The sequence below is a fragment of the Podarcis muralis genome, chromosome 10, assembly GCF_964188315.1.
Source record: "Podarcis muralis chromosome 10, rPodMur119.hap1.1, whole genome shotgun sequence".
NCBI classification, from domain to species: domain Eukaryota; kingdom Metazoa; phylum Chordata; class Lepidosauria; order Squamata; family Lacertidae; genus Podarcis; species Podarcis muralis.
In genome coordinates this window covers 29,467,105-29,479,949 of record NC_135664.1, presented here as the reverse complement: position 1 = coordinate 29,479,949, position 12,845 = coordinate 29,467,105, and the positions used below count along the sequence as shown (strand labels likewise).

Genomic DNA, 12,845 nt, shown 5'->3' with positions numbered 1-12,845 from the left:
CTCCCGGTCAGGAGGAAGGAAGTCAAATGACACCGAGGGTTGGTTCAGAGAAAGAGTTCTTTATTTCTGCTCTCCGGAACAGCAGAAAGGCACTTGCGTGGTCAGTCCACAGCAAGTCCAAAGAAATGAGAAATTTCATGCAGTATATATATCCTCCAGGCACCCTCTCCCCCTTCCCCAGGAATCCAGCCACGTCAGCTTGTACACGCAGGTTGACATCACAGATGTTCCTGCTCCGGCACTCTTAACCATAAAAGGGTATTCCTTCCTATACTTCTGACCATAAAAGGATATTCCTTCCTGAACTTCTGACCATAAAAGGATCTTCCTGTTCCTACTCTTATCTTGGAGCAAGAGATTACCATCTCCAAGAACACCCTCTGGCGCTGTTCCCAGACTAGGTCTGTGCATCTTTTGTGGTCAGGATATAAGATAAGGCAACAGACGTGTCTTCCCTGTTCTACTGGTACAGTCAAGGCCATACTTGCCATCACAAACTGATAAAGGAGAGGGCTCTGAGCACTTGTTTATACAGCTGGGTTTCGGCTCAAGAGCTCAAGTTAAAGCATTTTAGCTAAGGAAAAATAGGGATTTGGGTGCAGTTTCAAACTGCCTGCACAGTCAGTTTTGGGGTTTGGGAAACCCATTCCTTCAAGACTATCTGAAGTGGTCTCTCGTGATTTTAATAAGAGCAACCATAAAACTAGTTTTATACAGACTCTGAAAGTATAGTGGGAAGGTGGTTGACTGTTTACTAAATTAGTCAACACCACTGACAATATAGCTCGGTTCTCTCTCCTATTCTAGAATATGTGTTTTGTGAATTTGCCTCTTGCCTGAGACATTGGAGTCAGCTTTTACATACAATAATAGATCAAATCCATCTTTAGTAAAATGCCATTAGAAAAGATGGATGGTTTTGCCTTAGCCGGTTAATGTGATAGTTGTGAAATATGCTCATTTTTCTACATTTTTCTTCTTCGAGGACCTCATCCAAACCCTATTAAAGTCAATGCTGTATTTTCCATTGATTGTAATAGGTTTTGAATCAAGACCCTAATCATCTTGGATATTCTTTGTAATAAACCCTGTAGCTATGTAATAGTGATTGTTCTAACCCCAAAGTATGATGAGGAGATCACTAGTCCTCACCTCAAATTATTATACTGGCTTGTAATAACTGCAGTTTTCTCTATTATTGCTTAATGCTGGTGTAGAGGATGTCTTTTTTTTAGGGAATGATACTACCCAAGCAACTTTTTACATTTTTTTATTCCACACCCCTCACCAATAGATATGGAAATTGACCCTCTAGTTCAAACTTCCATATCTGGGTTGGTGGTTCTTAAAAAAATGTTTTTGTTTTTAATTTGGTATTCCTGATGTAAATGCACACCATGCCCTTTCTTCCACTGCCAATGAAATTTAATTTTTTTAAACCTGATGGGTTGTTTGTTGTGTGCATCTATAGGACAGTGAAATCAGTGATGACAAGAAAGATCTTTTCTATATCTGTGGAATTTTATGTATTTTTATTTTAGTTCCTTCCAGAAAAAGTGCTTCCTCTGTACCACATACAGTGTTTCCCAAGCTTGTTTTCTCTCGCTCTGGAGGGTAGGACTTGAATCAATGGCTTCAAGTTACAAGAAAGGAGATTTCAACTAAGCATGAGGAGGAACATTCTGACAGTAAGAGCTGTTCGACAGTGGAATGGTCTCCTTTGGCAGGTTGTGGACTCTCCTTCCTTGGAGGTTTAGAAACAGATGTTGGATGACCACCTGTCAGCTGAGATTCCTGCATTGCAGGGGGTTGGACTAGATGATCCTCAGGCTCCCTTCCAACTCTACAATTCTATGATTCTAACCCAGACATAGGCAAACTCGGCCCTCCAGATGTTTTGGGACTACAACTCCCATCATCCCTAGCTAACAGGACCAGATGATGGGAGTTGTAGTCCCAAAACATCTGGTGGGCCGAGTTTGCCTATGCCCAAAAAAAACATGGTGAGCCACTTTCTCCTGTAGCCTTACCTCATTGTTTGATAACCTTTCTTTTTCCCCCAGACTGGTGTCCACAACATTTGATTGCTGCAATAATAACAGCATTTGTGGTGGATTTATACCAGAGCATCCACACATCATTCTGCTTTATTAGTTGTTTTGTGAAGTTCCCCCAAGGTAGCCACATTATGGATATCTGATGGGGCACTCTGGCGCTATGGTATAACAAAGGCAGGACAACCCCTCCCTCCAAATATTTCTGGTCTGAAAAGTTGCCGGATTTCAGCAGGAAGCTACAGGAACATCCAGCAGTTGGAAATGAAGCAGTATGTCAACCCTGAAACTTTTGCAGGTGCAAGCAATATTAAAAGCAGGAACACATATAATCGCCCCAATGCCAACATGAGCACAAATCATCATGAATGCACAATAAAAAAGGAAGTCTGGTGGGGCCCATAATTGTTTTCTTTGAAGGATGTGTGCCCTCCTCTCTCCAGCATTGGAGCTCATATCCCACATCTCTTTCAGGACCTAAACTTCCCCCTCCCACTCATGACAAAGGTACTATTGTTGCAGCAAGGCTGCCCTCTCCCATTATGTAGCACCCTGCTTGTGGTTAACGCTTAGCTGGAATGAAATATTCAACGCAGCAATAGAGAAATTAAAATAATAATTTATTTGTCAGACAAATAAATGAGAGGCACAGTGGTATATGGTTACCAAGCTCTGGCCTGGCCTCCTGCCATTATGGCCAGCACTTATATTCCCTTAATCCAGCCCCCTTTGCTCCTCCTTGGCTGCATCTGTCCAATCAGCCTGGTTGGATTTCCTATTGGCTGCCTGCTATATCCAATCACAAAAGATACACCCACATCCTCCTGTCCTTATATGGAGCACAAAGAGCTATATATTGTTACATCTATAAATGACAAATAAGTAGTAATATATCTTACATGTGTCTCAACAAGGAATATTAATTACCAGCTCACCTCTTGCCCTATTGCCCTCTAAAACAAATGGTTAATCTTAAATTTTTATCTTAAACATATGTCAAGGATCTTGAGTTTCACATCAACATTGAAAGATCTCCTTCATTTTGAAGGTTTCTAAACAAATGTCTGACAACCATATATCAGGAGCGCCCAGATGGCGTCTTCCTGTCTAGCAGGGGGCTAGGCTGGTGACTGACTTAATTTCAGGATAAATACAACTCTTACAACTATATGAAATAAAAATCTAGCATTTCTTAAATCCTTTGCATAATTACATTTAAGCCAATATATTTAAGCTAATATATTTCATACATTATCATAGGTAACCTTTTAAAAGAATAAAGCTTCTCAAAATAGAAAGGAAGGAACTCAGTAAAAAAACAGGTTTTAAAAGGAACCCTTTCAGTTTACCCCCCCTTCAGCCATCTGCTCTCCTCTTTAGCTGTTCCCAATATTTATTGCTCTCTTAACTCTCTCAGTTTAAGAAAGAAACTGCCTTTAAAAAAGACTTCCCAGAAATGCTCTTTTTCTGCCAGCTAGATGCTTCTCCATTGCTCTTGGCCTTAGAAAATACAGCTCAAGGTTTAAGAGAGGCTCATGGTATCATTTTTACTCATTCCTAATTATGTTTATCTCTGCTTTTTTATCTTCTGTAACATGTAGGTCAATGTCCTGCTCTCAGTCTGTAATTCCAGCTTTTACGACTTTGAGAATTGTTTTCTGCTATCAATCAAGGGGCCCCTTGTCTAGGAAGAAAACACTGTCAGTGTTTTCTTAAGCAGCTAGCCTTCTTGCCTGGCGTGAAACTTTTAAAAATCTAAGCCCTCTTTAATATACAAGCCCTGATCAAACATTAATAAAATGCAGGCTTATGCCTGATGCCTCATTCCCCCCTTTCAAGCTCAAGGACCTTCGTCCCAAGTGTCCTTGATAGCTTGACCTTCATCATATTCCTGAGGTAAAGCTCTGTATAGGGCCATGATATGAGGTAGAGTTTCATTTGAAACCATCTTGCTAATTGTACTTCTAAAACATGAAATGATACATGGCATCATACATAAAACCATTACCACTACTGTCAAGAAAAACAAGCAAGACAATAGTATCCCTTTGAGTCCTGTGACATTAGGTAACCAATTGGTGAGCCATCCCATATCCCATCCTTCCCATGTTTGTACTGGGACATGTGCTATATTCTCCATCTTTGTAGCCAACACACGGATTGCCTCACCATTATCAGAAATGTTAAAGCAACAGGCATTCCCTGTCAAGTTCAAGACTCCACATAGGCCTCCCTGCTTGGCAAGTACATAATCCATTCCCATTTTCAGCTGCAAAATGGCGGCTCTACTTTCATCCAACTGTTGTGCAATAAGTCTCAAACTCTGGGCCGTTGCATTGGTTACAAGTTCCACTACTGCTTGCAATCGAATTATTCTGTTTAGATTATAGATAGGATCCCGTGCCCCTTGTATGAGCTCACCAGGATTCCAGGAGGCAGGATCATAATAGGCTATAATGCGCTCTGGTGGCCAATCATCAGTACCGCTCCAACTTTGGGTACTTCCTCCTGCTATATGAGAAATATCAGCGTTTCTTCGTGTACGCTTGGCCAAATTAGTAGGCATAATCCACATTGGTGGTAATACCCATCCCAGGAAACAAGTCCCACTCCATTTGGAAGGGAGTTTCTTGTATGCCCATTCTCCACATATCCACCACAACCATCGGGTCTGAGGTTTTTGGTACGTGGAGTACAGAAGGCGAAATATCAAAAGAGGTAGAGAGTTCACAGTGCAGTATGTTAGATTGCCTTTTTCTGTCACAGTTATGTTCCATACCACTTTCCATGCATGAATAAAAGGAGGTGCACAGGGCAAGGTATTCCGAGTTCGATAGGTAGTACCGTGTGCCCAGGTATGACTATTCTTAAAATAATCCCAAGTATAGTGACAATGAGAAGAGCCTATCATGATAGAATCAGCTGCATCTGATGATTTATGTACACAGAATTCCCCTTGTACAGGTATAACTCGTAATGGTTTAGTTGAGTTCCATCCGTGGAAATTCTGTAATTCTGTTTGGTGTGGTATTTCGCTTACCATACCAATGGCATCTAATGGTATCGGTAATAAGGGCATACCTCCCTCTGAATCATCTGGCCCAAGAGAGCAAACAAGGCAATTGGTCCTATTTGCAACATTGGCTACCATTTCAGCTAAACCTACCCACATATTGTGGTCATGGCGGAATCCATATTTAGTCAATTTGGTCAGATTCAAGGACCCTTCCCCTTCCCAAGGGATCAGGATTAATAATAGAATCATGTTGATGTCTAGCATATGCATTCCTTCCACAGAAGAGTACCTTATTGTGATAGCAAATAAATATTAGTCCCAATATAATTCCCCCAGTGACAGGAATGGGGAACCACCAAGACCAAAACATATATCCCAAGGATCCCCAGTGAGTAATATCTCTGATAATTGTTCCACAAGGGGGGCAGTCAATCAATTGTATAAGAGAATCTTCCCGTTCACAGTCGCTGGTTCAGACGCTCCTCAAGCTTCAGGCGTGCGCAGGTCAGCCAGCTTCCAGGTTGTGGCTGCAGCAGGCCGGTCGTCTAATGTTGCCCGTGACCTAGCCCGTTCCCGGTAGGGCTAGATACAGGGGTTTTTGGAGAGAGTCAGTTTTAAAGGATTAGAGGGGTCACCTTTGCACGTCCAACTGCCTTCGGACTTCTTCAAACGAGAGTGATGAATCCAGGGGGTCACCTCAGCTACCTTCACCGCTGTTGGAGTAGAGAGCAAGACGGTGTAAGGTCCACGCCACTTAGGTGCGAGTGGATCACGTTTCCACTCTTTCACCCATACGCTATCGCCAGCCTGGAACTGATGAATCGGCTCGGCAATGCTGCACGGCGTGCGCTCGAGGACCCACCTGTTAAGAGAAACAAAAACACGGGAGAGAGATTGCACTTGTCCCTGTGTCACATAGTCTCCTATTTGTTTAAGATCAGCTGGAATATCCTGAACAAAGGAGGGCGGTCTCCCATACAGGAGCTCAAAAGGTGACAACTTAAGTCTTTTTGTGGGTGCACACCGAACACGAAACAGTGTTATGGGTAACACATCTACCCATCCCAATCCCGTTTCCTGGGTTAATTTTGCCAATTGGGTTTTCAGAGTCCGATTCATTCTTTCAGTTTTCCCTGAACTCTGAGGCCTATAGGCTGCATGCAGTCTCCATTTCACTTGTAGGACTCGACATACTTCTTGTACTACTTGATCAATGAACGCTGGCCCATTATCACTTCCAATGCATCTAGGTAATCCAAACCTCGGGATCAATTCAGTGAGGAGTCTCTTAGTTACCTCTCGTGCCTTTTCAGTTCGGGTGGGAAAGGCTTCAACCCATCCGGTAAGAGTGTCTACAAACACAAGGAGATACTTGAATCCCTTAGAAGGGACCAGCTCTGTGAAGTCCACAATTAGACTTTCCATGGGGACATATCCCACATGTTGGATTCCAGGAGGTTGTACCGGTCCCTGCCTGGGATTGTTTTTAGCACAAAGAACACATTTCTGTGAAATGCAAGTTGCTAATTGTGATAGGTTAATAATATACAACTTCCGACTGAGACTCTCTCTGGTTGCAGTACCGCCAAGGTGAGTAGATTCATGATAATTTCTTACAATTGTGCCTGCTAGATGATGAGGTACATAAATCCTATTGTCCGGCAGGATCATCCAACCGTCCTTCACAACTGCTCCTTCCTGTTCAGCCCACTTCCTCTCTTCTGGGGTATAGTGAGGTTTAACTTCTTCTGGAACTACCTCTGGTATGAGGGCTGCTATAAATCCTCCCACAGGCTTTTGGGCTGCCTCTCGGGCTGCTTTGTCAGCCGCATGATTTCCTCTGGTTATTGGATCCCTTCCTCGTCCATGACCTTTGCAATGCATTACAGCAATCTGTTCTGGAGCCCATACTGCTTCTAACAGGATTTCTACTTCAGGTCCATATTTCAAGGCCTTCCCGTGGGCTCCTATTAGACCTCTTTCTTTCCATAGAGCTCCATGTGCATGCAGGGTTAAGAAGGCATATTTAGAATCAGTATAGATGTTTGCCTTACATCCGGCTGCCAATTGCAGAGCTCTAGTTAAACCTATAAGTTCAGCTTTTTGTGCTGAGGTGCCGGCAGGCAAAGCTTCAGCTTCCACAACTTCCTCATTGGTGACCACAGCATATCCTGCTCGTCTGGCACCTTCATGCAGGTAACTGCTACCATCAGTGTAATATACAACATCTGGATTTTTCAATGGTTCATCTTTCAGATCGGGTCTACTGGAATAAACTTCATCCATTACTTGGAGACAATCATGTGATTCCTCATCATCTACCTCTGGTAGGGGCAGCAAAGTCGCTGGATTGAGCATATTCACTACTCGTAGATGAATCCTGGGATTTTCACACAATAGGCCTTGGTACCTAGCCATCCTTGGGTTCGTTAGCCAATAACTACCCTTATATTCCATGAGTGTCAGAACAGCATGAGGTACATTCACATACATCGTCTGGCCGAAGGTAAATTTATCAGCTTCTTTGACAAGGCTTGCAGTGGCCGCTACTGCCCTTAGGCATGGAGGCCATCCTTTTGCTACTGAGTCCAATTGTTTTGACAAATAAGCTACTGGACGGTTCCAACTTCCTAATCTCTGGGTCAGGACTGCCGCTGCAATCCCATTCTGTTCATGTACATACAGCTGAAAGGGTTTTTCCGAATTAGGCAGTCCAAGGGCTGGGGCCTCCATAAGTCGTTGTTTGATAACTAAAAAGGCTTGTTGCTGCTCAGGTCCCCATACGAATGGGTCCTTCTCTGCACCTCGAGTGCTTTCATGTAAGGGCTTGGCCAGACTGCTGAAATCAGGTATCCATAGTCTACAAAACCCTGCTGTTCCCAGGAATCCTCTAAGTTGTTTCCTTGTGGTAGGTTCCTTGATAAGGCAAATAGCTTCTTTCCTCTCTGGTCTCAATGCTCGTTGTTGGTGTGAGATGTCAAAGCCCAAATATTTGACCTTTTCTAAACATAACTGTGCCTTTTTCTGGGAAACTCGGTAGCCAGCTTGCCAGAGCAAGTGGAGCAGTTCCTCTGTCCCTTCTTTACAGGTATCAAAATCCTTTGCTGCTAGTATAAGGTCATCTACATATTGCAGAACCACCTTTTCTCCAGGTATTGAGGGGTAACTTGTTAGATCCTTCGCCAAGGCAGTGCCAAACAAAGTTGGGGAATTTTTAAATCCCTGGGGCAATCTTGTCCAGGTTAGCTGGCCTTTTGTTCCTGTTAAAGGGTCTTCCCACTGGAAGGCAAATATAGGTTGGCTCTGTGGTGCCAGCCGGCAACAGAAGAATGCATCTTTCAAGTCCAATACAGTAAAAAATGTTGCTTCTGGTGGGATCAAACTCAGCAAGGTATATGGGTTTGGTACATTTGGGTGCAAGGTCTCGATAGCCTGGTTTACGAGCCTCAAGTCCTGCACTGGCCTGTATTCATCTGTCCCAGGTTTTCGAACAGGCAAAAGGGGTGTGTTCCATTCTGATTGGCAGGGCTTAAGCAGACCATATTTTAATAGGCGGTCCAAATGTTTCTGGATGCCCTCTGCTGCTCGCCGGGGTAAAGGATATTGCTTTACAGATACAGGGGTAGCCATAGGTTTTAAGGTTACTACAATTGGAGCTATATTCTTGGCCATTCCTGGTGGGCTATTTTCGGCCCATACTCCTGGTGGCACCTGTAGGGTTCGGAGGAGCTTGTTTAATTCTGTATCCAATGTGGGTTGGACTTGCAAGGCTGACATTAGGCGCCATGATTGTTCCTTAGGTACTGAAAGGGTAATTATTCCTGCTGCCTTTGATGGCAGTTTCATTTCTGGACCTCGAGGAGTGAAGGTGATTTGGGCCTGCAGTTTGGACAGCATATCTCTACCTAAGAGAGGTATTGGACACTCAGGTATATACAAAAACTGATGGGTTAAACGATGTCCCCCAATCTGGCATTCCAAAGGTTGGAGGAAAGACCTCTTAGCTGACTGACCAGTGGCACTTTTAATGACTACACTTTTGGATGCCTTTTTCTGCAATAGTTCTGGGAGTACTGAGTATTCAGCCCCAGTATCAATCATAAAGTCTATTAAATGGCTTCCTAATTGAATCGTGACCGTGGGCTCCTGGAAGCCTAACTTTATGGAGTCCGGTCGTTCCTAGTCTTGGGTAAAATCCTCCTCTGCCAGTCCAATGAAATTGTCTCTACTCTGTCCTTGTCCAGGTCTCTGATATCTTCCATTTCGGATCATTCCCCGTCCCCGTCCCTGGTTTCTTGGGCCGGAGCCTGGGCCTGGGCCTGGGCCTGGGCGTACTTCTTCCAACCTCAGGGGTTCAGGACACTCCCGCTTCCAATGACCCTCCTTCTTGCAATTCGCACATTGATTCCTTCCCAGTGGTGGATTCCTTCCCCGCCCTCTTCCTCCATTTAAGGGGCGGTAGTCTTGCTTCACTGCTGTGGCTAGCATTACCATCTTTTCCTTCTGCCACTTCTTCTTCTCTTGCTTCTCAGCCTCATCCCTATTCCGATAAACTCGGCGTGCAATGGCCATAATTTGGCTCATCAGCATCCCTTCCCATCCTTCTGATTTCTGAATTTTCTTACGAATGTCAGAAGCGCACTGGGCCACAAATGTAGCAGTAATCATTCTACTGTTTTCAGGGGCTTCAGGGTCAAAAGGAGTCCATATACGATAGGCTTCTTGCAGCCTCTCTAAAAAGTCTCCTGGACTCTCATTTGGTTTCTGTTCTACTTCTGAGACTTTAGACATATTAGTTGGCTTCTGGCATGCCCTGCGGATACCTTGCACAAGCGTCTGGCGATAGGTGGTAAGCCTGGCCAGGTGAATTGCATTGTTTGGATCCCAATTAGGATCTTCCAAGGGAAAGTTGTCTTGGAGATGACGGTCAATATTAAAAATATTTCCCACTCTGGCCTGCTCACGCAAATATATCTGTGCCTTTTCAATTATGTCTCTTCTTTCCTCAGTGGTGAACAGAGTATTCAGAAGCTGGCGACAATCTGTCCAAGTAGGACTATGAGTATTTACTATTGAAGTCACCAAGTCCATCATAGCCTGAGGTTTTTCTGCAAAAGATGGGGTGTGTGTTTTCCAATTCATCAGATCCGTAGTTGTGAATGGAATGTACTGAAGGGTCGAAGTTCGAGGTGGCCTTGGTCCGAGTTGCCCGTTAACCAGCACAGGCTCCTCAAGTGCATCAAATACTCTTCTGAGAGGGGCTACTACGTGATCTTTCTCTTCACTTTGCTCTAGGGGCCTCAAATCATAGGGGATGGTATTTGTCCCAAGGCGTTCTTTTAGCAGCTTAATACGCCTGGCTGTATTGCTTGCTGACCGATTAAGATCTCCCTGTAACTTCTGTAATAATTCTCTAGGACTTGGATGTACAGGGGTTTGGGGTAGGCAATCAGTTGTTCCACTAAAAGAGACTGTAGATGGAGTTCTACTGGGACTCACAGATGGAATAACCACTTCTGCTTGGGCTTCATTATAGGACTCCAATGCCTCCTGAAGATATTTATCATAATCTATCAAGGAGTCAAGTTCTGTGTCTCTACCCCCATTATTCGTTCCACTTTCTTGCCTTGGGGTTACAACTGGTGGAGGGTTTGGATTATGCTCCCTTCGATGTGGAGCATAGGGTGGAGGTGGAAGCACCTCTTCCTCTGGTCCCTCAAAAATGGGTTTGAGTTTATTTGGCAAGATTCCTTTCCTAGCTTCGGCTTTTACAGCCAATAATTTGCATCGTTGGACTTTGCATTCCCTTATCCATGGAGGATTTTTATTTAATGTGCTCAGCCAGGAATCTATATATGAAAATTGTTCTAGGCACCCTCCAGTTTCTTTGGTGATGTTAGACCAAAGTTTGCTTACTAAATTTATATCAAAAGTTCCCTGAGATGGCCATCCAGTATTTTGTTTTGGCCATTCTAGTTCACATAACGTTCTCAAGCGCTCTGGCGTCATTTTGACTCCATATGCCCCTGAGAAGGCTTTCTTAAAATTATTTAACATACATTCAAGAGGTGTATTTCCCCCCTTTGAACCCCCAACTCCCATTGTATGGCCCTGTGAAGTATCCACTCAGTCACTCACACACACGCTTCGTGGGTTTCCTTGCCCAGATGGAGTCGCCTCACTGGGAACCGAAGTACTACCCACTCCACACTCAGGTCAGCTACAGATTGCTCTGTACTTTCTCACACATACAATGCGCAAGATACTTCACCACACTCTACCTCCCAACTTTCCTTTTCCCCCACCAGACCACCATCTGATATACCCAACCACCTAGCGTACTCAGTTCCCACTTACTGAGACGCAGAAGTTTGATCAAGACTTCTCTTCCTCCCAATTAATTGGAGGGCCAAAAATCCCTTTGTGCACTTACCCCTTGGTTGGTTCCGTTTCCCCCCGGTCCGTCGCCGCCAGTGAGCAGGGTATCAGACAGACGAGACTTCTGCGTTCCCCTGGAAAAAATTTTTCCATGCGCGCTGGGTAGGCAGTTTAGAGATCCTCTCTCTTGTACCCTGCTCAGTAGAGCGAAGGGGCTGCGTTCCAGCAGACCACTTATCCGAGTCACGGGAGCACCATAAAATGTAGCACCCTGCTTGTGGTTAACGCTTAGCTGGAATGAAATATTCAACGCAGCAATAGAGAAATTAAAATAATAATTTATTTGTCAGACAAATAAATGAGAGGCACAGTGGTATATGGTTACCAAGCTCTGGCCTGGCCTCCTGCCATTATGGCCAGCACTTATATTCCCTTAATCCAGCCCCCTTTGCTCCTCCTTGGCTGCATCTGTCCAATCAGCCTGGTTGGATTTCCTATTGGCTGCCTGCTATATCCAATCACAAAAGATACACCCACATCCTCCTGTCCTTATATGGAGCACAAAGAGCTATATATTGTTACATCTATAAATGACAAATAAGTAGTAATATATCTTACATGTGTCTCAACAAGGAATATTAATTACCAGCTCACCTCTTGCCCTATTGCCCTCTAAAACAAATGGTTAATCTTAAATTTTTATCTTAAACATATGTCAAGGATCTTGAGTTTCACATCAACATTGAAAGATCTCCTTCATTTTGAAGGTTTCTAAACAAATGTCTGACAACCATATATCAGGAGCGCCCAGATGGCGTCTTCCTGTCTAGCAGGGGGCTAGGCTGGTGACTGACTTAATTTCAGGATAAATACAACTCTTACAACTATATGAAATAAAAATCTAGCATTTCTTAAATCCTTTGCATAATTACATTTAAGCCAATATATTTAAGCTAATATATTTCATACATTATCATAGGTAACCTTTTAAAAGAATAAAGCTTCTCAAAATAGAAAGGAAGGAACTCAGTAAAAAAACAGGTTTTAAAAGGAACCCTTTCAGTTTACCCCCCCTTCAGCCATCTGCTCTCCTCTTTAGCTGTTCCCAATATTTATTGCTCTCTTAACTCTCTCAGTTTAAGAAAGAAACTGCCTTTAAAAAAGACTTCCCAGAAATGCTCTTTTTCTGCCAGCTAGATGCTTCTCCATTGCTCTTGGCCTTAGAAAATACAGCTCAAGGTTTAAGAGAGGCTCATGGTATCATTTTTACTCATTCCTAATTATGTTTATCTCTGCTTTTTTATCTTCTGTAACATGTAGGTCAATGTCCTGCTCTCAGTCTGTAATTCCAGCTTTTACGACTTTGAGAATTGTTTTCTGCTATCAATCAAGGGGCC

The 12,845-nt window shown here is 43.6% G+C and overlaps 1 long non-coding RNA gene across 1 annotated transcript; it reads right to left on the bottom strand.

The window, feature by feature from the left end:
* Positions 1-4,780: 4,780 nt before the first annotated feature.
* On the bottom strand, positions 4,781-12,088 carry LOC144328962 (uncharacterized). The gene is made up of 2 exons (XR_013394342.1): positions 11,504-12,088; positions 4,781-5,932 (listed from the first exon to the last, which is right to left on the bottom strand). It is a non-coding gene; the product is annotated as an uncharacterized LOC144328962 (long non-coding RNA).
* Between the last annotated feature and the right edge of the window lie 757 nt (positions 12,089-12,845).